This window comes from Hylobates moloch, unplaced genomic scaffold (assembly GCF_009828535.3).
Source record: "Hylobates moloch isolate HMO894 unplaced genomic scaffold, HMol_V3 SCAFFOLD_8, whole genome shotgun sequence".
NCBI lineage: Eukaryota > Metazoa > Chordata > Mammalia > Primates > Hylobatidae > Hylobates > Hylobates moloch.
In genome coordinates this window covers 82,950,987-82,973,437 of record NW_026652283.1, presented here as the reverse complement: position 1 = coordinate 82,973,437, position 22,451 = coordinate 82,950,987, and the positions used below count along the sequence as shown (strand labels likewise).

Sequence of the window (22,451 nt, the reverse complement as noted above, 5' to 3'; positions counted from 1 at the left end):
GTGGGTCTAGAGGGTCCCTGAACTTATCCTATAGTTATTCCCCCAGTTCCAGAATGCAGAATTGAGCTGAGAGCAGTGGCTCATGCTTGTAGTCTCAACACTCTAGGAGGCCAAGGTGAGAGGATTACTTGAGCCAAGCAGTTTGAGACCAGCCTGGGAAATATAGTGAGACCTCATCTTTTAAAAAGACAAAGAAAAATAAAGAAAATTGACATGGAAAAATAATATAAAATCTGAATAATCTCACATCTATTAAAGAAATTGAATCTGTAATTAGAACTCCTCCCACAGAGAACTATAAGCCCAATGCCCCCGTCAATAGGAGAAACAGAAAGAAACAATCTTCTTAACAGAAAGCATAATTGGAATAGAGATACTGAACATCAGGGAAGAATCCCCACATTGATTCTCTGATCCACAGAGTGAAGGCCAAGTGGAAGCCTTTGGAACTGCCTCTACCTGCCAAGATACTAAACAAAACAACACTGCATGTCTGGAGGAATTGCGCAAGAACTTGAAAGATGAAGGATGATGATGTCCACCTCTCTCCATTCAGCTCACCTATTTGGTTTGTGCAGAAGGCAAATAGGTGTTGGAAAATGACAGTGGACCAGTGTAAACTTAATCAGGCGGCGCTCCAGCTGCAGCTGCAGGATCAGGTGTTGTTTCATTTTTGCAGCTAATCAACCCTTCTCCTGGCACCTGGTGTGCAGATGGCAATTTTTCTTTTCTATTATCTGTTAGTAAAGACTATCGGATGCTGTTTATTTTTAGTTGGCAAGGTCAGCAATACACTCCAAGGGGAGAGCAGTCTGTCTCAGATCTCACCGATGCCTGGGGATAGAGAGGGAGTGGCCCCCTCACCGTCTCCATCCAAGGCCTAGTCCTCTGCTCCTGTTACAGGCAGCAAATCCATGCAGGTCTGCAACAACCTCAATTTTTGCCTCCTCAGAAGAAAGAATTCAATTGAGGGACATAAGACAGAAGGAGAGACTGAGGCAAGTTTTAGCACGGAAGTAAAAGTTTATTTAAAAGCTTTAGAATAGGAACAAAAGGAAGGAAAGTACACCTGGAAGAGGGCCAAGTGGACGACTTAAAAGGCAAGGGCATGGTTTGACCTTTTGACTTGGGGTTTTTATACGTCAGCATGCTTCCGGGGTCTTGCATTATTTCTCCGCTGGTTCTTCCCTTGGGGTGGGCTGTCCCATGTGCATGCCTGAGCCCACTGGCTCAACCCCTGAGATCTTATAGGGAAACTGCTGCTCACCAGTTTCGAGTGTTTTCTGTCTATTAGGAGCCGGCTTTTCCCTGCTGCCATGTGTGACCAACTATTGCTTTAGAAAGACAGTCAACAACTGCCAGACCATCACCTGATGGTCACCTGACACTCCTGGTGTGTGTGTGTGGGATGGGGAGCCCTCTCCTGCCATGCTCTTCCTGACTAGCTACCCACTATAACACTCCCAGAGGGACCTGCACATTTTGTGCTCTTTGCAAGACAGTGCCTGCCCAGCACCTGTAGGCCTGCTCACGCCTTCAGGGTCATGATTTTTGCTTTTTACTGCAGGTACCCATAAGCAAAACATGGCGTTGTTCACCATGCTTTTACATTATTCGCATAATTTTAAGTTATTTACATAACAATGTAAAAGCATGGTGAACAATGCCACGTTTTGCTTATGGGTACCTGTGGTAAAAATCCTGCTACTAGCTCATTTTGCAGTGTCTATAATGACAGGTAATGCTCCATTCACTCCTTTATGACACTTGCAAAAACTCAGAACATAACACCTCCCAGTTAAGCGGGCATCTGGACAATGTGAGGAGAACAGAAATAGACCAGGCTGCATTTATCTCTCTTGATGACAGGCATTGAGATTTCCACTTTTTCTGGTGTTTTATTACGTCTCTACTGGGCATTCTTACATACATCTTGCACACCATGGAAAGTTTCTCTAGGGCAGTGGTTCACAAACTTTTTGGATACAGGATACTTTTATGTGCTTGAAAACTGAGGACCCCATACAGCGTTAGTTTATGTGGGTGTCAGGTTCTAGCCCAAACTGAAGTCCGAAGGGAGTTGGTGGGTGGGTGAGGGGTAGCTGAAAAAACACCCAAGGAATCATAGGCAGTTTGAACATGGCCTTATCCTCTCTCTGGGCATGAGCCACATGTCCAGCGTCAGCAGGGTAATTATACCTTTTACAGACAATAGAGGCTCTCAAGCAATCATGAGCTCATGTGAGTGGTCACCCAATGCACCTCAAGTGGCATGGTTCATAATGTGCAGAGTCGTGTGCCTGTGCTCCAAACCCACTGAGTCATGGTGCACCAAAAAGTGGCCTCAGCCTACCCCTGACTAAAGCACAGCCATCTTCCTTACACTCCACCCCTAGGCCAAGGGCATATTCCAGGTAAGGACATGTGCCCTTAGGATGGAGCCCTGAATCCATAATCCACAGCAACAATACAGAGAGCAACAGCTCACCACTAGGATCCCAGCTATGCTACTTATGACTATTAGGGCCCAGCGTAGGCCAGAGCCCAGGGATGCCTACCATCTCTGCAGGGGGCCGTCAGTAAGGCTCTTGACTACCTTAATCTCCTGTGAGACCCCTTGCAGGGCTGCTGTTATGTTCTGCCAATTGTCAGGGATAAAGGTAGAGCATTGTGTTCCTAAAAGGGCACAGGTGCCTCCTTGGGCAGCAGTTACTATGTCTAAGACCATTTGGTTTTGCAACACCACCTTTCTGATCTGATCAACCTCATCCATTAATGGGAAGAGGGCCACTCAGGTGTAATTCGGAGCCTGAGCAGCATGCTCTGCAAGAGCAGTAACTTGTGCTTCTACAGTTATGACACACACTCCAGGGATAGTGACTGTCAAGGGGTAAAACCACCAGGGTGCTCATCACACTTGCAAAAACCGAGAGTGTAGCACCTCCCAGTTATGCGGGCATCTGGGCAGTGTGAAAACAGTGGCAGGTACATGAGGCCACCCTCAGGTATAGTGTCCAGTCCAGTTTGCTTATAGGTAAGGCCACCCTGCGTCCCCACAGACCCATAAACACCCAGGGGGGCACACAATCCATCGAGGCCCCTTGGTGGGGCTGCTTCTTCCTCCCTACCTTTGGTGTGGTGACATGTATTATGTTTACACAGGCTGTGACGGGTACCCATCCCACAGTGCTGTTGCCCCAGTGTTGCTCTATGCACCACGGTGCCTGGGCCGGGGGTACTGCATGTTACCCCACTAGCCAGCCCCACCCATCATAAACACTATGGGCCAGCCAGGGAATGGCTGTGCTGTGGGTCTTGTGGCATCCTTTGTCCAAAGCTTGCCACATTGCATTCCAGACATCGGCCATGGGACCCCAAGTCTCTAGCTATGTCCGGTTCTCTACAGATGCTGAATGTATGTGCCAAGGCAAGCCATCTGCAGCTGCTAGAAGGGCGGTGCAGATCCAACAGCTGGAAACATTGGTCACTTCAGCGTAGGGGTGGGCCCAGTCCACAATGCAGTTGGAGCATGTTAACCTACGGTTAGAATGACAGAGTAGGCATACGTACTAACAGAGGAAAATCACGTCCCTCAGGCAAAATACAGGCTAACCTTTCATCCCTGGATAACAATGCAGCCCCCAAGGGCTTCTGCCCTGGGCAATAGTACCACACCTTTTCAGCTTCCCGTGGTTCCTTTGGGTCCTGTATTCAAGCCAAAGTCACAGGGGAGCTTGTAGTAGGCCACACAGTACATATGACCCCTGGAGGAAGGTTTCTTCCCTGGCCTTTTTCCTACAGTTAACTTTGGGGACCATGCATTGAACACCCAAAGAGTGACATACAAGTCATACTGTAGGCCCTCCCCACAGGGAGCTACGATGGACAACCACCAGCAGCCGGGGGCTTGGAGGGGCTATGGCCACAGCCAGGTTTTCTGTTCCCCTGCCTTCAGGGGCATTGGGGCAGGCAACAACAGGTTACTGTTCTTCCCCATACCTGGTCAGAGGAGGTTACCCTTGGTGTGTATCTGCAACTGAATGGGGCGGCGTCCCCCGTGTAGCAAAGCCTCCACCTGGGCTGGGCTGCTTTTCCGTGGCCATTCATTCAAGGTTTGGAGCATCAGGTCCAGCTTGGAACTTCAGCCCTGCAAAGACAGGGGTGTGACATGCAAGTACAACCCATTCTTCAAGAGCTCGTTATATCGCTCAATCATACCCACAGCTTGCAAGTTGTGTGGTACATGGAATCCCTACTTTATGTCCATTGTTGTGCCTGTTGTCCAGTAAAATGTGTCCCCTATCACTCTCAATGACCAAAGGGCAACCACATAGAGCACGTAAGTGTTGCAGGGCCTGGATGGTGTGCTGTTGGTTGGCCACCCTACAAGGATAGGCAAACAACAGGCCTGTGGCTGTGTCCACAGCTGTTAGCACATGCGTATACCCTTGTGACTTCGGCAGTGGCCCAATGTAGTCTACTTGCCACCTGGTTAAGCGCACTTGCCCTGTTGTTACTTGTGTAGCACTGGGCAGCTGCCTCCATTTAGGGTATGCCTGAGCACATGCCGGACATTTCTGACAAGCCTCCCAAATGTCTTGCATGGGCAGGGACAGACCCCAACATTTATTGACCTGTTGCATCAGTTTACCCCCTGCATGTCCCAGTTTCCGGTGTAGCTACAAGGCCACATCTCATGTAGATGCCGACTCTCACCATCAGACCTTGACCAAGGCTTCTGCCTCATCATTGTTGGGGGTGGCCAGAGGCATATGGCCTGACAAATAACAAATAGTTACATCTTTGTGATGACCCATTTCCAAGAGGTCTTGCCACATGGGTTGGTGGCCCCAAATGGGTTGGTGGCCAACCAGCCAATTCTGTATTTTCCAAGTAGTTAACCACAAGGTTAGGCCTCCATAGACTGCCCAGCTATCGGTACAGAGTACCATATGTGTCTCCGCCTTGGTGATCACCATCCATACTGCTCTAAATTTAGCCCATTGACTACTTTGTCCACACCTGGTTTCAAACCATATGGTTTCGGTACTAAGTTGGACTGCAACGCTGGTCCAAGCAGGAGTAGCACCTCGACTAGACCCATCTGTGTGCCATGCCCCATCAGGAATAGAGGGATGCCCTTCCTTAAATGGCAGTGGCTCGGGGTCAAAGGGTGCCTCAGGCCCCATGGCCTTCTCTTGCATTAGGACTGCAGGTCCCAAGACCTCTTGCAACTCTGCTGCTAATGGGCTTGTACTCAGCATACTCTGTTGCTCCAAGTAAGTGCCTCACTTTGCCAAAGTGGATGTCTGTGCCATCCCAGTCCGGGGGGTCATTACACATGAATGCACCCATCCCACTGTCAGGTAAGTCATCCACACTATGACTGTAGCCCATCCTATCACTTCTCTCATGCCTGAAGGGCAGCATATACAGCTGCTAGCTATTTCTCTATCAAGGAATACCAGAGCTCAGCTCCTTTCCATAGTTGGGACCAAAAGCCTCCTGGCATTCTCAAGCACTCTGTGTGCTGCCACAGGCCCCAACTAAAACCATCTGTGGTCACATGCATATCCAGTTCAAATGGGCACCACCTGTCAACTACCCATAGGGCTCATGCCTGCTGAATAGCCCACTTGGCTGCCAGGAAGGCAGTCTCAGCCACATCAGCCCAATCCCAGATTGCTCCCTTCTTTGTTAACTGATACAGTGGTTTTATCATTTGAGCTAAATGAGGCAGGAATGTCCACCAATATCCCAGGAGGCCCACAAAAGTTCGCAGCTGCCTCACCGTGGTGGGCCAGGGATATGCCTAAATTTTGTCAATGCTAGCCTCTTGTATGGCCTTCATCTTACCCGACCAGGTAACTCCCAAGAATTTAGCAGGTAATCCAGGCCCTCGGACCTTGGATTTGTTGATGGCTCAACTGCATGCTGCCAAATGTTGCCACAAGAGGGGTGCCACTGCTTCTAAATCTGCAAGAGAATCAGAGGTTAACGTAATATCATCAACCTAATGGAACAAGTGGACTCCCTTTGGACATTTTCAGGCGGTTAAATCCATGGCAACAAGACCATGACATATGGTGGAGCTATGCACATAGCCCTGCAGCAACACTGTGAAAGTCCATTGTCATCAAGGCAAACTGTTCCTGGCTCTCTAGAGCAAGGTCAACTGAGAAGAATGCATTGGCCAAGTCCACCACATAGTGGTACTCTCCCAATTCCATTGTCGAGTGGTTCATCAAATCCATAATAGATGGCACATCTTCCAAGCCATGTAAAATATCTACCTCCAGAATGTATTCAGGTATGGGAGAGACATACACAGCGTATAAGCAAGGAGCCAAGTGGCCAATGCCAAGGTACAGAGATACAGGTTTCACTTTCACTGACTGGCCTCCATAACCGTCAATGTATGCAGATTTGCCCAAAAACTTAACTGGGTTCCCATAAACAAGGCTACAATCTATGCCAGTATCTACCAGCACCAGCACCCACTGTACATTGGTGAGGGACCAGTGGATTGCCAATTCCACATGTGGCCTCTGGTCGTCTGGTGTCCCCCCAAGCCAGACACCTTTGGCCAGTTCCCTAGTTGAACAGAAAAGGCTCTACATTTCCACCTGGCTACAGCAAGTAGTCTCTGAGCTGGGTGGGACCAGGTCATGCAGCAATGCCTTTCTCCCCTTTGGGCATTTTCCGGAATTGCTGCCCTGCATACAACTGTCTCCACAAAGTTAGGAGTATTTCATGAGCTGCTTATCGATTTTCTCTCAGTCAACCCCAGCCAAAATCAAATCTATCCACATCTGTGAGCGTGTCACTCGTTGGGGCCCCCTTTTTTTATGGGGGAGCCCCCTGTGTGTGGGGTACCTTCCCCTTCTTTATGGTGTGGACCCTTCAATCCCCCTGACGGCCTTCTGCTTCCCCGAGAGCCGCCATGGCAGTGGTTACTTCATGTATGTGGTGCCCTACGTATGGGGTGAGGACAGCAGCCAGGGAGCCAAAGGGGCTCAGGAGCACAGAACCCAACACGAGATCCCTCATGTGGGAGGTGAAACATTCATCATCTGGCCCTCAGGTATTCAGGTCAAATATAGCCTGCTGCATACCCATCTCCCGAATGACTTACACCAAATTGGCATACAACTGCCATTTACTCACAGTTTTGGGCATTTCACCAGCATTATTCCACACAGTTCATATGACTGCCTGTAGCCACTCAGTCAGGGTGTGGTCTCCTTGCCCTGCCACTAACCACCTGCTCACTTGCAGCCGCTGACAGAGAGAGGGGTGAGTCATGATGGAGGCCAGCTTTTCCATCTCAGAAGTGGAACGGGAGATACTCTCTGCTCCCTCGTTCCACAGACAAAGCATCCAGGCAAGCAGGGGTTCCCCTGGACACTGGCAGCACTGCTTGCCTAATTCCTGCAACTCAGTTGGGGTATAGGCAATATATGAAATGTGTTGCATTATGGTGGGGAGTCCCTGAGTCCACCCTTGGGGCCCCAGTGGCTATTCATGATCTACCTTCTGTCAGACCACTGGGTGAGCCCGCAACAGGGGTTCTTCCTCCTTGGTATGAAACTGAGTGGGGATCTCCAGACAAGATGATGGACCCAGGCCTGCATTCACGGTAGCCTCTAATTCCTTTTCCAAGCTCTGAAGCCACACCTCCAGATGCCCTGCCTGCATTCATGGCAGCCTCTAATTATTTTCCAGATCAGTGCAGCCAGGCCTCCAGTCTGCATCCCTCAGGGACTGGGTGTGTACTTTTCTTAGCACAGTTAAAAATGCCCATCCAACTCTGCCAGCGAAGGCTCTCTCCTTCTTGGTGCTCTGCGCTTCCAGCTGCTTCAGTGCCTTCTCCATTCTCATGGGGCACCCATCCACTGCCATCCAGGTTTCCACTCAGGCCCACCCTCACAGCACGGCTACCACCGGGTACCACAACCCATGTTGTGGTCACATGGCCAACCTGGAATTAGCAGGGACCAAAGGCTCACTTACCTTAGGATCCTGTTCGTGATGCCAATTATCAGGTTCTAGCCCAAACTGAAGTCCAAGGGGAGTTGGTGGGTGGGTGGCAGGTAACTGGAAAAACACTCGAGTAGGCAGTTTCGACATGGCTTTATTCTCTCTCTGGGCGCAAGCCATATTTACAGTGTCAGCGGGGTAATTTTACCTTTTACAGAAAATAGTGGCTCGGAGCCAAGCAAGTGCTCATGTGAGTGGTCACCTAATGCACCTCATGTGGCATGATTACATAATGTGTGGAGTTGTGTGCCTGTGCTCCAAACCCACTGAGTCATGCTGCACCAGAAGGCTGCCTCGGCCTACTCCTGACTAAAGCACAACCATCTCCCTTACAGTGGGCTAAATCTATTGCTATTTATACTATTAGAAATTTTAACACAGAAGTTTTAAATATTTACATTATTAATTGATTTTGAAATAATAAGCCCATTACAGGTTAACATAAATAACATACTTTTATTTAAAATATCTGTATTTTTTAAAAGAAAAAAAGTAGCAACAACAGTGATCCTTGGAATCATCCCACCTCAGCCTCCCAAGTAGCTGGGACCGCAGGCACACACCACCATGCGAGCTAATTTCTGTATTTTTGGTAGAGATGGGATCTTGCAATACTGGCCAGGGTGGTCTCGAGCTCCTAAGCTCAAGTGATCCTCCTGCCTAGGTCTCCAAAAGTGCTGGATTACAGGTGTGAGCCACCATGTCTGGCCAGAAGCTGGATACTCTGTCTTGTTCTCCATCCAATCTGTTAGACTGTCAAATGCCAAATAACCTTTGGAAAATTCTACTCATAAAATAACGAGAGAAATAAATAACTTCTGAGTATCATCATTAAAATAGTTTGACATCATGGACCCACTGGGTCCCACGTGGAGAATAGCTCTAAGCTAAAGAGTAGAATGACTGGGGGGGACATAAACATTCAGCCCATAGCTGCTGACCACAATAACACATTTTAAGTCTCTTCCTCTCCTGCTCCTTGTGATCGCAGACGGACTCAATCTGTAGGAGAGCTGTAGAGAGAACAAGCTCAAGCCCCTGATTTTACCTACAAAGAAAGCTGAGCCCAGAGAAGTTAAGAGACTTACCCAGGGTCACAAAGCCACACAGCAGAGCTGGGGCTGAGCTCCAGGTGTCCTGCTACAGAGGCCACTTCTTTCTCCCACTAGGGACTGGCCTGTGATTACTTCAGAAAACAATGGTCAGCTAACTGATTCTGAATGCCCTTTGCTGGTAAAAGCTAATCTCCTGAGGAAAAATGTATGCATTGGCTGGGTGCAGTGGCTCAAGCCTGTAATTCCGGCATTTTGGGAGGCGGATACAGGCACTTGAGGTCAGGAGTTTAAGACCAGCCTGGCCATCATGGTGAAACCCCGTCTCTACTAAAACTACAAATATTAAGCTGGGCATGGTGGTAGGCACCTGTAATCCCAGCTACTGGGGAAGCTGAGGCAGGAGAATCACTTGAACCCAGGAGGTGGAGGTTGCAGTGAGCTGAGGTGGCACCACTACACTCCATCCTGGGCAACAGAGTGAGACTCAAAAAATAATAATAATAATAATAATAAATAAATAAATAAATAAGTATGCATCACCTCAGGTGGTCAGTCAGCCTTCCCAAGACCCAAGAGCACACAATGTTCTTTCTGGTGTGAGTGATAGGGGGTTCACAGCACCACAGAGTCCATGACTTTTCCCTCAGAAGTGAATGCGTAGCTAATTATTTTGTATTTTTTGTAGACATGGAGTTTTGCCATGTTGCCCAGGCTGCTCTCAAACTCCTGGACTCAAGTGATCCCCCCACCTCAGCTTCCCAAGGTGCTGGGATTACAGGCATGAGCCACCGCGTGGCCTGCACCTATAGTCCCAGCTACTCAGGAGGCTGAGGTGGGAGGATCACCTGAACCGGGAAAGTTGAGGCTGCAGTGAGCTGTGATTGCTCCAGTGCACTCCAGCCTGGGCAACAGAGCGAGGTCCTGTCTCAAAAAAAAAAAAAAAGTGAACACACATGCTGGGGAAGAGGCCTGCAGGCACCCCTGCCAGTTCTGCACCAGAGCACACTGTAGCAGCCCTGCTGTGACACAGGAAGCAGCTCCAGGTCCTGCAGTCTGAAGCATGGAGCCTGAAGCCTGGAGCCCCCTACCCAATGCTGCGCCATGCTCACCAGTATCCCCCAGCATCAGCACCGAGGCAGCTGCAGATAAATTTCTCACCTCAAATGTCGAGAGATGTTGCTAAACCGTCCTTCTAAGGCTGTGTATAATAATATGGTCCTGCCAATACTGCATAAGACTGTCTGCTTCATTACATCCTCACAATACTGAATATCATTAGCAACTTGAATTTTAAATTGTGCTAATCAATGAAAAATGATTACCTAATTACTAGTGAGTTGAGGTTATTTAACATTAATACTCCTTCTGGGAACATCACACTCTGGGGACTGTTGTGGGGTGGGGGGAGGGGAGAGGGACAGCTTTAGGAGATATACCTAATGCTAAATGACGAGTTAATGGGTGCAGCAAAACAACATGGCACATGGATACATATGTAACAAACCTGCACATTGTGCACATGTACCCTAAAACCTAAAGTATAATAATAAAAAATAAAATAAATAAAATACTCCTGATGGAATATTTTGTATTTATCACATTTTATATAAATTATCTCTATATAATTAGCACTAGAATGTCCGACTTGGTTTCATTGTTCCTCACCTGTTTGGAAACACATTAAGAATGAGGGAGAGAATGGATGGGAACTCACCTAGGGATGCATGGAGCTGGTCTGCAGCCACTCTGAGGCCCTCTTAATACTTCCCCACCACACACTCAATTTCCCCTGGTTTGTCCATAGATACCTCCAACAATTTTTATGTAAATAAGAAAGAAAGACTCAGCTTCCAATGGAAAATGGTAGGTTGGATTTTATGACTGAAGTGGCAAAAAGAAATAAGGGATTTTATTATGGGGGAGGTCCAAACCCTGATGAAAAACAAAATTCATTGAAATTGTTTGAAAATTCAAGGATTAAATCAGATTATTTTGGATTCAGTAGGAATTAGATTACTCTAAAGCCCCAGGATACTTTATTTTGTAGAATGCACGGAAAGTATAGAAAAGAGAAACGAAGAGGGAAAGTCACGGCTAACAACCTGGAAGGGGTATATAGGGAGCCAAAGGCCTGTGGGACGTAACCAACTCTGCATTCCACTGGAGGCTTTATGATCAAACAGCAAACTATTTATCATGAATGCAGGATGTGGGCAAACTCAGCAACTGCTCCCACTTTCAGGTTTGCTGAGGGCAATCGCTTCCTGGCGTTGAACTCCTTGAGGTAATCTACTGGGACATCTAGAGAATGCAGTCTTGCAAGCCTACTCTGGACTGAGCAGCTGACCCCTTCTTCCATGCCCCCCTTCTCACTATCTCTTTTGCCTAATAAATACGGAGGGCTGTGTAAAGCTCAGGGCCCTTGTCCACTAGAGGCAAAATGCCCCCTGACCCCTTCTCCCAAATATATTCTTTTGTCTCTTGTCTTTTATTCCCGCTTTCACCCCACTTTGTTCAGTCCCCCTAGGTCCGTGCAGGTTACATAGTGGCACCCTGAACACCAGCAGAATCGGGTGCTCTACAAGTGGCGCCCTAACACAGGGACTATGAGAATGTGAATGAAGAAGGTCTGCTGGAGCAGAGGAACTGAAATTGACAAGGTGAACGGGGACCCCGGGACAAGTCTGCCGGCACTCTTCAGTGCCCTAAAGAGGTACTGGGAGCAGTACTTTAAAGTAGTACTGGGAATGGGAAGTTTTCTGAATCAGGTAACATGGGGCAGAATTTGTCTGTTGAAGAAAAACATTATGTGCAGTTGCTTAAAGTTTTGTTGAAACAAACTGTGCTCAGGTTAGTTCTCACATTAAGATGCTATGGGAGGTTATTATGCATAACCCATGGTTTCCACAGGCAGGCACTCTTGATGTGGAAAATTGGGACAGAGCAGGAGAAGGATTAAAACAGGCTCATCAAAAGGGCTTTAAAGTTGATTCTTCAGTTTTCTCCACTTGGAATTTAGTTCGTACTGTACTTCTGTGGGACGGCAGGCTAAATCTAAAAATCTGAAAGAATCTGTTGTCCCACCCACAGCTCCGGTTGAAAATAAGTAATAGGAGAGGGAGGATAAAAATTGGCCTATACCGCCCCCTCCGGTTGCAGAAACATCTGTACCACCTCCTTCGGTGGCAGAAACAGAGATCCCAATACAAAGAATTTTTAGCTCTGCCGCCACAGCTGGAGAGCCCTTAGGAACTTGCGCTTTTCCTATTTCCATAAGGCCTGATCCAAATAATCCACAGCAGCTTAATCATGAACTCCAGTGGAGTTTCACTGGAGTTAAGTTGTTAAAGGAATTAAAAGTGAGCGTGGTAAATAATGACGTACAGAGCCCATTCACTTTAGGATCGCTAGAATCTACGTTTGGTGCTATGTGTCTTTTACCCTTTAATGTGAAACACTTGGCAAGAACTTGCTTGTCTGCTAGCACATATCTGACATGGAATTTAAACTGGCAAGAACTGGGTGCAGACCAGGCTAGACAGAACCGTGCTGCTGGAAATGGAGACATTACAGAGGATAGGCTATTGGGTAACGGCCCTTATTCTGACCTGGTACATCAAATAGCATTCACAAATGCTGCTTATCAGCAGTGCACACAGGCTGCTAAATGTGCCTGGGCCACAATTCCTGAAGAGGGAGTCCCAGTACAATCCTTTTTACATATCATGCAAGGGTCACAGGAACCCTATGCACAATTTCTTGCAAGATTACAAGAGGCAGTGAGGCATCCGATTCCTCATACCACGGCTGCAGAAATGCTAACCTTTACTCTAGCTTTTGAGAATGCAAACGCGGATTGTAAATGTGCACTGGCACCGGTGAGGTGTACAAAACACTTGGGAAATTTTCTCAGAGCTTGTCAAGATGTAGGAACTGAGCTTCATCGATCTGCAATGTTAGCTGAAGCAATGGCTAATTTAGCTGTTGACAAATCTAAAAAGAGCCAAGGGTCAAACCCTAAGATGGGAAAATGTTATAATTGTGGAAAAACTGGACATTTTAAAAAGGAAAGCCACCAGATCTCAGGACAGAAAGGATCTTACAATGCAGGTCCCCTCCATCCCCAGCAGAAAGAACACCAGGACTTTGTCCTCGCTATAACAAAGGAAATAACTCGGCTAATCAGTGCTGCTCAAAATTTCATCAGAATGGCACCCCCCTGTTGGGAAATGAGACGGGGACCTAGACCCAGGCCTCACAAACAATGAGGGCATTCCCAGCCCAGACCTCGACCCTGTTTCAGGCATGGGCTCCCAGAGGCACATTGATTCCCTCACCTGAGGAACTCCAGGAAGTGCAGGATTAGATCTCCCAGCCAGAGAAAGGGTTACGTTTGCTGGGGAAGACAAACCCACCAAGATTCCCACTGGCATTTGGGGACCTTTACCAGCAGGATATATGGGACTAATTTTAGGCAAAAGCTGCCTTAACTTGCAAGGCATTACTGTAGTCCCAGAAGTTGTTGACTCGGATTATGAAGGGGAAATTCAAGTAGTTTTAATCTCACAAGATCTTCGAGTTTTTGACCTGAGAGAATACATAGTGCAATTATTACTTATTCCCTGCAAATTACACCCTTCTCCACGAAAGGAGAAACAAGGAAATAAAGGGTTTGAGAGCACAGCTACACGGGAAATCTATCTATCCCAACCCATAGCCTCTAATAGACCCACCTGTGTAGTACAAATTAAAGGAAAGAAATTAATGGGTTTATGGATACAGGAGTTGATGTGTCAGTGTTACCGGCAGGTCTCTGTTCTTAGAGCTCCCAAGATGGCGGCAAGGCTTTTGTTCTCTGACCTGGGGTTCTTGGCCTCACAGATTCCAAGGAATGGAACCTTGGGCCATGCAATGAGTGTTATAGCTCTATTAGAAGCTCTTCCAAAAGTTGTGCTGCTATCTATGGACCAAAACATAAACAATAACGACCTCTGGGATTTCAGCTCAGAGCTAATTGCAGTCATTCAGGTTTTACAGCTCACAGCTTCAGATCCTATCAACATTGTCTGTGATTCAGCTTATGTTGTAAATGTAGCCAGTCACAGAAACTGCTACGATTAAAAGTACACTAGACCCAGAACTGCTTAATTTATTTTTAAGACTTCAACAAGTTATTTGTTCTAGTGCAGCTTCTTTTCATATTTCTCATATTCCTTCTCACACACAACTTCCAGGGCCACTATCTCTAAGTAATGAGAAAACAGACAAAGTGATTGCTTCTGTGTTTCAGCAAGCTCAACCATCTCATGCGCTTCTGCACCAAAATACTTCCGCCCTTACTAGCATGTTCCATTTAGCTCACAGCCAAGCTAGGGCTATAATACAAGCCTATCCTACAGGCTTGTCTTATATTATACAGCATGTCCGTGGAGCCACACCTATAGAAGGATGTAATCCACGAGGTTTGGTTCCACATGAAATCTGGCAAATGGATGTTACACACATAGCAACCTTTGGTAAGCTTAGCTATGTTCATGTGACTATAGACACTTATTCTCATATGCTGCATGCTACATGCCAAATAGGTGAGACAGCTGGTCATGTACGGTGACATTGTCTGTCATCATTGGCTCATATGGGGATACCTAAACAATTAAAAACTGACAATGGACCCGCTTATACTAGTCATGCTTTTAAATATTTCTTGCAGCTTTGGGCTATAACTCATAAAACAGGAATTCCTTATAATCCTAGAGGACAAGGCATTATAGAGCGGGCACATCAAACATTACAACGCATGTTGAAAAGACAAAAAGGGGGTATAGGAGGCCAACTACCACCTCAATCAAAACTACATTTAGCCTTATTTACTTTAAATTTTTTGACTCCTGGCATGGATGGTAAGACTCCAGCAGAAAGACATTGGCAAGTGTTAGAGGAAAAGAGGAAAGTTTATCCAAAAGTGTTATGGAAATCCCTGGAAGAAGGACAATGGAAAGGTCTGCTGGATTTACTGACGTGGGGAAGAGGATATGCTTGTGCTTTTACAGGAGATGGACAAGCCGTGTGGGTGCCCTCAAGGTGTGTGCAACCATGGAATGGGAGACTGGAGGAACCCAGGGTGGCCAGCCATGGACACAGTCCCTCCTGTACATGAGCCAGCTGAGACTGAGTGCAAAGATGGAGAGAAGGGCAACTGGAGCCACAACACAGTTTTAATGTTACATTTGTAAAGAATATCACCACTCAATTTATAGTTTGTGTTTATATATATACATATATATAAAGTATATATATACATATATATAAAGTATATATACATATATAAAGCATATATATACACGTATATATATATAAAGTATATATAAAGTATATATATAAAGTATATATATACACTATATATAAAGTGTGTATATATACATATATAAAGTATATATATACACATATATAAAGTATATATATACACTATATATAATATATAATATATATACTTTATATATGTGTATATATACTTTATATATAGTATATATACACACTTATATATGTGTATATATACTTTATATATGTATATATACACACTTATATATGTGTATATATACTTTATATATGTATATATACTTTATATATGTATATATATACTTCATATATGGTATATATATACTTTATATATAGTATATATACTGTATATATACATATACTATATGCATACTTTATATACAGTATATATACTGTATATATACTTTATATATACAGTATATATACTGTATATATACAGTATATATACTGTATATATACTTTATATATACAGTATATATACTGTATATATACTTTATATACAGTATATATACTATATGCATACTTTATATATAGTATATATACTGTATATATACTTTATATATAGAATATAGTGTATATATACTATATATAAAGTATATATATAGTATATATACTATATATAAAGTATATATATAGTATATATACTATATATAAAGTATATATATAGTATATATACTATATATAAAGTATATATATAGTATATATACTATATATAAAGTATATATATAGTATATATACTACATATAAAGATATAGAGATGTATATATAGTACATATATACACTATATATACTGTATATATAGTATATATACTATATATACAGTATATATAGTGTATATATACTATATATAAAGTATATATAGTATATATATACACTATATAAAGTATATATATACTATATATAAAGTATGCATATAGTATATATACTATATATAAGGTATATATACTATATATAAGGTATATATATATATACTATATATAAAGTATATATACATACTATATATAAAGTATATATAAAGTATATATACATACTATATATAAAGTATATATATAAAGTATATATATAAAAGTATATATATATTATATATAAAAGTACATATAAAGTATGTATATACTGTATATAAAGTATATATATAAACATATATATACTTTATATATAGTATATACATACTTTATATATAAAGTATATATATTATATATAAAGTATATATATACTATATATAAAGTATATATACTATATAAAGTATGTATGTATATATATACTATATATAAAATATATATAGTATATATAGTATATATACTAAATATAAAGTATATATAGTATATATACTATATATGCTAGTATATATAGTATATATACTATATATACTATATATAAAAGTATATGTACATATATACTTAGTTTATACTATATATAGTATATATACTATATATAAAGTATATATGTACATATACATTATATATACTATATATAAAGTATATATGTACATATATACTTATATATATATATTTATATATATGTATATATACACATATACTTTATATAAAGTATATATACATATATGTATATATACTATATATGTATACATATATAAAGTATATATACATATATACTATATATAAGTATATATATACATATATGTATATATACTATATATGTATATATATAAAAGTATATATAACATATATACTATATATAAAGTATATATATACATATATACTATATATATACTTTATATGTATATATACTATATATAAATTATATATACTATATATAAAGTATATATATAAGGTATATATATACTATATATATAAAAGTATATATATAAAGTATATATACTATATATAAAGTATATATATACTATATATAAAGTATATATATGTATATACATATATAAAGTATATATATACATATATACATATATAAAGTATATATATACATATAAAGTATATATACATATATAAAGTATATATATACATATATAAAGTATATATATACATATATATGTAAAGTATATATACATATATAAAGTATATATACACATATATATAAAGTATATATATACATATATAAAGTATATATATACATATATATATACTTTAAGTTCTAGGGTACATGTGCACAACGTGCAGGTTTGTTACATAGGTATACATGTGCCATGTTGGTTTTCTGCACCCATCAACTCGTTATTTACATTAGGTATTTCTCCTAATACTCTCCCTCCGCCAGCACCACCCCCCAACAGGCCCTGGTATGTGATGTTCCCTAACCTGTGTCCAAGTGTCTCATTGTTCAATTTCCACCTATGAATGAGAACATGCCGTGTTTGACTTTCTGTTCCTGTATTAGTTTGCTGAGAATGATGGTTTCCAGCTTCATCCTTGTCCCTGCAAAGGACATGAACTCATCCTTTTTTATGGCTGCATAGTATTCCATGGCGTATCCTTATGTCTTTTTGACAGCTAAGAAGGACCAGCTCCAGATAAACAATACCCAATTGACCTGTAAATCTTACCAGTTATATCACTGCGTTAATCATAGCACATTGCAAACACATAATATCTCTACTTTGATGATTTTAGGTCACATCCCTGGGCTATGGATTCCTGTTAATCTGTCCAAGCCTTGGGCTGCCACACCTGCTTTGCATTTTGTGAAACTTCTTCTAACTCAGCTTACTCATCATGTCTGTAGAGCCTTAGACATAATAATTTTTGCTATTGTTTCCTTGGTCACACTAATAACTTCTGTTGTGATGTCCTCTGTAGCTTTGCATAATTCTATTCAAACAGCTCAGTACATGAAGAACTGGACACACATGGCCGACCAAGCATGGCTACTTCAGAATAAAATTAACACTGAGTTACAAACTGAAGTGGTGTTGTGGGAAGTCAGGGACCCCAAACGAAGGGACCAGCTGGAGCCGCAGCAGAGGAACATAAATTGTGAAGATTTCATCTTAATATGGACATTTATCAGTTCTCAAGTAATACTTCTATAATTTCTTATGCCTGTCTTTAATCTCTTAATCCTGTTATCTTCATAAGCTGAGGATGTACGTCACCTCAGGACCACTGTTATAATTGTGTTAACTGTACAAATTGATTGTAAAACATGTGTGTTTGAGCAATATGAAATCAGTGCACCTTGAAAAACAACAGAATAATGGCAATTTTTATGGAACAAGGGAAGACAACCATAAGGTCTCACTGCCTGCAAGGTCAGGCAAAAAGAGCCATATTTTTCTTCTTGCAGCGAGCCTATAAATGGATGTGCAAGTAGGAAACATATCACTAAATTCTTTTCCTAGCAAGAAATATCAATATTAATACCCTGGGAAAAGAATGCATTCCTGAGGGGAGGTCTATAAATGGCCGCTCTGGGAATGTCTGTCTTGTGCAGTTGAGATAAGGACTGAGATATGCCCTGGTCTCCTGCAGAACCCTCAGGCTTACTAGAGTGGAGAAAAACTCCACCATAGTAAATTTTTGGTCAGACCAGTTCTCTGCTCTCGAACCCTGTTTTCTGTTAAGATGTTTATCAAGACAATACGTGCACTGCTGAACATAAACCCTTATCAGGAGTTTATGATTTTGCTCCTGTCCTGTTTCCTCAGAAGCATGTGATCTTTGTTCTCCTTTTTGCCCTTTGAAGCATGTGATCTTTGTGACCTACTCCCTGTTCTTACACCCCCTCCCCTTTTGAAATCCTTAATAAAAACCTGCTGGTTTTGTGGCTCAGGTGGGCATCATGGTCCTACCAATATGTGATGTCACCCCCAGAGGCCCAGCTGTAAAATTCTTCTCTTTGTACTCTTTCTCTTTATTTCTCAGCCAGCCGACACTTACGGAAAATAGAAAGAACCTATGTTGAAATATTGGGGGTGGGTTCCCCCGATATGTGATGTCATCCCTGGCGGCCCAGCTGTAAAATTCCTCTCTTTGTACTGTCTCTCTTTATTTCTCAGCCAGCCAACACTTATGGAAAATAGAAGGAACCTACGTTGAAATACTGAGGGTGGGTTCTCCCAATAAAGTGGCAATGTTGAAATCCACGGTTCTATGGTTAGGGGAACAAGTACAAAGCTTGCAATTGCAGCAGCAATTGCGTTGTCATTTTAATCACACTCATATTTGTGTAACCAACTTAGAATATAATCAAAGTGAGTATCTGTGGGACGTTGTGAAAGCCCATTTGCAGGGAGCTTTCATATCCAACATCACCTTTGATATTGGTGAATTACAAAACAAAATTCTTGATTTACATAGGCAAACTCAAGAGTTTCAGCTTCTTTAGAAGACTGGACCGAATTCCAGCAAGGTCTGGAGAGCCCCAACCCTTGGACCTATCTAAGGCACCACATTAACGTCTTATATGTAGTTCTTGGAATAATATTGTTTTGTCTCTGTCTTCTGTTCATAGCCTATAAAATCAGATGGACCACCAATCAGAAAATGAGAGCTGCCCACCCTGGCCTTACATTCTTTCAATTAGTTCATAAACAGAAAGGGGGATATTTAGGGAGCCTAAGTCACGTGGGATGTGACCAACTCAGCATTCCACTGGAGGCTATATGATCAAACAGCGAACTATTTATCATGAATGCAGGATGTGGGCAAACTCACGACTGCTCACACTGCCAGAGGGTTTGCTGAGGGCAATTGCTTCCTGGCCTCGAGCTCCTTGAGTTTACCTACTGGGACATCTGGAGAATGCAGTCTTGCAAGCCTACTCTGGACCAAGCAGCTGACCCCTTCTTCCACACCCCCCTTCTCACTATCTCTTTTGTCTAATCAATACGGAGGGTTGTGTAAAGCTCAGGGCCCTTGTCCACTAGAGGCAAAGTGCCCCCTGACCCCTTCTTCCAAATATACTCTTTTGTCTCTTGTCTTTTATTCCCGCATTTGCCACCTTTGTTCAGTTTCCCTAGGTCCACGCGTGTTACATAGTGGCGCCCTGAACAGCGACAGAATCAGGTGCTCTACAGAAATAAGTTAAATAAAGTTGAAATCTTTCCTTTTTAAGGAAAGATTTGGGACTTAGAGACCCCAGGAGACATACACAAAAATGATAAGAGGATGTGCCCAAACCAGTCTTAAAGTTGTGGCACAGGGTGAGGCAGATGAAGCTGTTACTGAGCCTCAGAGAGTGACTGGTGTTACAGCAAAAGTTAGCAGTGGCCTGAATGGAGGGTTTCTGAACTCAAACATGAATGATTCCCCCTCAGGGAACCCAACCTTGGGAAACTACTGCATGTTTCTCTGTATGGGGAAATACCATTAATGCAGGATAAATTGTGAAATATCACAGAAAGCATCCTGCATCTAGTCAATCTTCTGTTTCCGGGGTGGCCTGTGCAGCTGTGCAGGCAGAGGCCTGACCATCCTGGTGACTGAGATCCAGCCACACCCACCAGGCCATGCTCTGGGAAGGGGGTGGGACCTGGGCAAAGGACACTTCTCTAGGACTGCACAGAAGCCTTTGTGGGCTGGTGGGACATTCCTGTGATGGCCTTCTGGCTGGGCACTGTGAAATGCTCTGAAGATTTTTTCCTTGCACTGTTGCACTAATCCCAGTCCCCTATCACTGCCCCTTCCTCCTGGGTGACTTCATTGATGTTGTGGCCATGTGAATTCTCTTGCCAATGAAATGATGAAGGTGATATGGCCTCTGCCAAGCAGACACTGTAAGTATTATTGTATGATGCTTTTGTCTCTCTCTTTTTTTAAGTCAAAGCAGTTTATTAAAAAAATAAAGGCATAAAAGAATGGCACTCCATAGGCAGAGCAGCTGCCTCTGTCTCTTTTATTTTCCCCTCTGCCTCAAGCCCAACATGCCCAAAATTGGGGCTGCTGATTCAGCCTGGGTCTCAGAATAAAGACATGAGCCACAGAGCCATTGCTGACTCATGATGGAGAGGGACACAAGAGAGAAACACATTTTTGTCATGTTAGCCACTAAGATTTTGATTTGGAGGCCATTTGCTACAGCAATATAACCTAGAGTGAACAGAGAGACAAAATGATGTTCCATTTCTTTTCAACCTGGAACAGGAGAATTTCACAGGTGGGCCTTAATTTCACTTTAGTATCTTATTTAGACAAGAAAGTTCGTACCGTTCAAATGTCATGTTTTACAGTGCTGGCATTATCACTGCTGTGGCTACCCCATCAGATGTCGCTCACTGACTAATCTTTCATGTTAGTGAGGATGGACAACATACCAGGCCATAATTCAAAGTAGCAAATAGGAAAAGAGCTTCATCCTAGCATTATGGGACCTTAATTAATGTCCTTTCCTGACAGGTTTCAGAGGTTTTGCAGGCAGCAGCAGGGCTATTCATCTCACTGACAGTGGGGAACATGGCCAAATGGTTGCCCCCAGAATGGAGGCAGAGTTTCAGGACACTTGTCTGATCTCTGCCCTTGTAGGGACAGTCTCACCCTGATTGACACTTTTGTCCAAAGTGTTATGTCCAAAGAACCAATGGAAAAGCAGGAAAATTATTCTTCATTTCTCTCTTCATTATTTAAAATTATTCTGTCTTCACTTCTCTTTCCTCCTTTTCTCTGCTTCCTACTTAGCCTTTTAGAAATGCAATTATAATCTTTTATCTCCCCTTCACCAGACACTCCCAACATGGCAAGTTCATCTAACTATGTGCTCTTAGTTAGAAGCTACAGAGCAGAACTGTCTCCCACCAAGAGACTACCTTGAGACGTAACAGTCAATTTACAAGCCAAAATATGCCCACTATGAAACTCTCCCACCTGGAAATTTTTTGGCTGCTTTTACAACCTGGTTTTGCCCACAAAGGCACCAGCAGTAACCAGCTCAACTGCCTGGTAGACAAGGCACCAAAGCCAGTATCCAGAACCTCTACCTGCTCACTTCCTGCCCTGCATGCCACACCCCCCATTTAAAAGCCTCTGCTTTCTGCTCCAAAGGTGAAGCAGTTACCCTTAAGGAAAGAATCCTGTACTGCTTCCCCTAAGGTAGCTTTGGAATAAAAGTCACTTT

General features: G+C 43.0%; 1 long non-coding RNA gene across 1 annotated transcript; it reads right to left on the bottom strand.

Moving 5' to 3' along the window:
• Positions 1 to 999: 999 nt before the first annotated feature.
• On the bottom strand, positions 1,000 to 8,136 carry LOC116472335 (uncharacterized). Its single transcript, XR_004249070.3, has 5 exons — positions 8,014 to 8,136; positions 7,168 to 7,281; positions 5,857 to 5,976; positions 4,000 to 4,147; positions 1,000 to 3,537 (listed from the first exon to the last, which is right to left on the bottom strand). It is a non-coding gene; the product is annotated as an uncharacterized LOC116472335 (long non-coding RNA).
• Between the last annotated feature and the right edge of the window lie 14,315 nt (positions 8,137 to 22,451).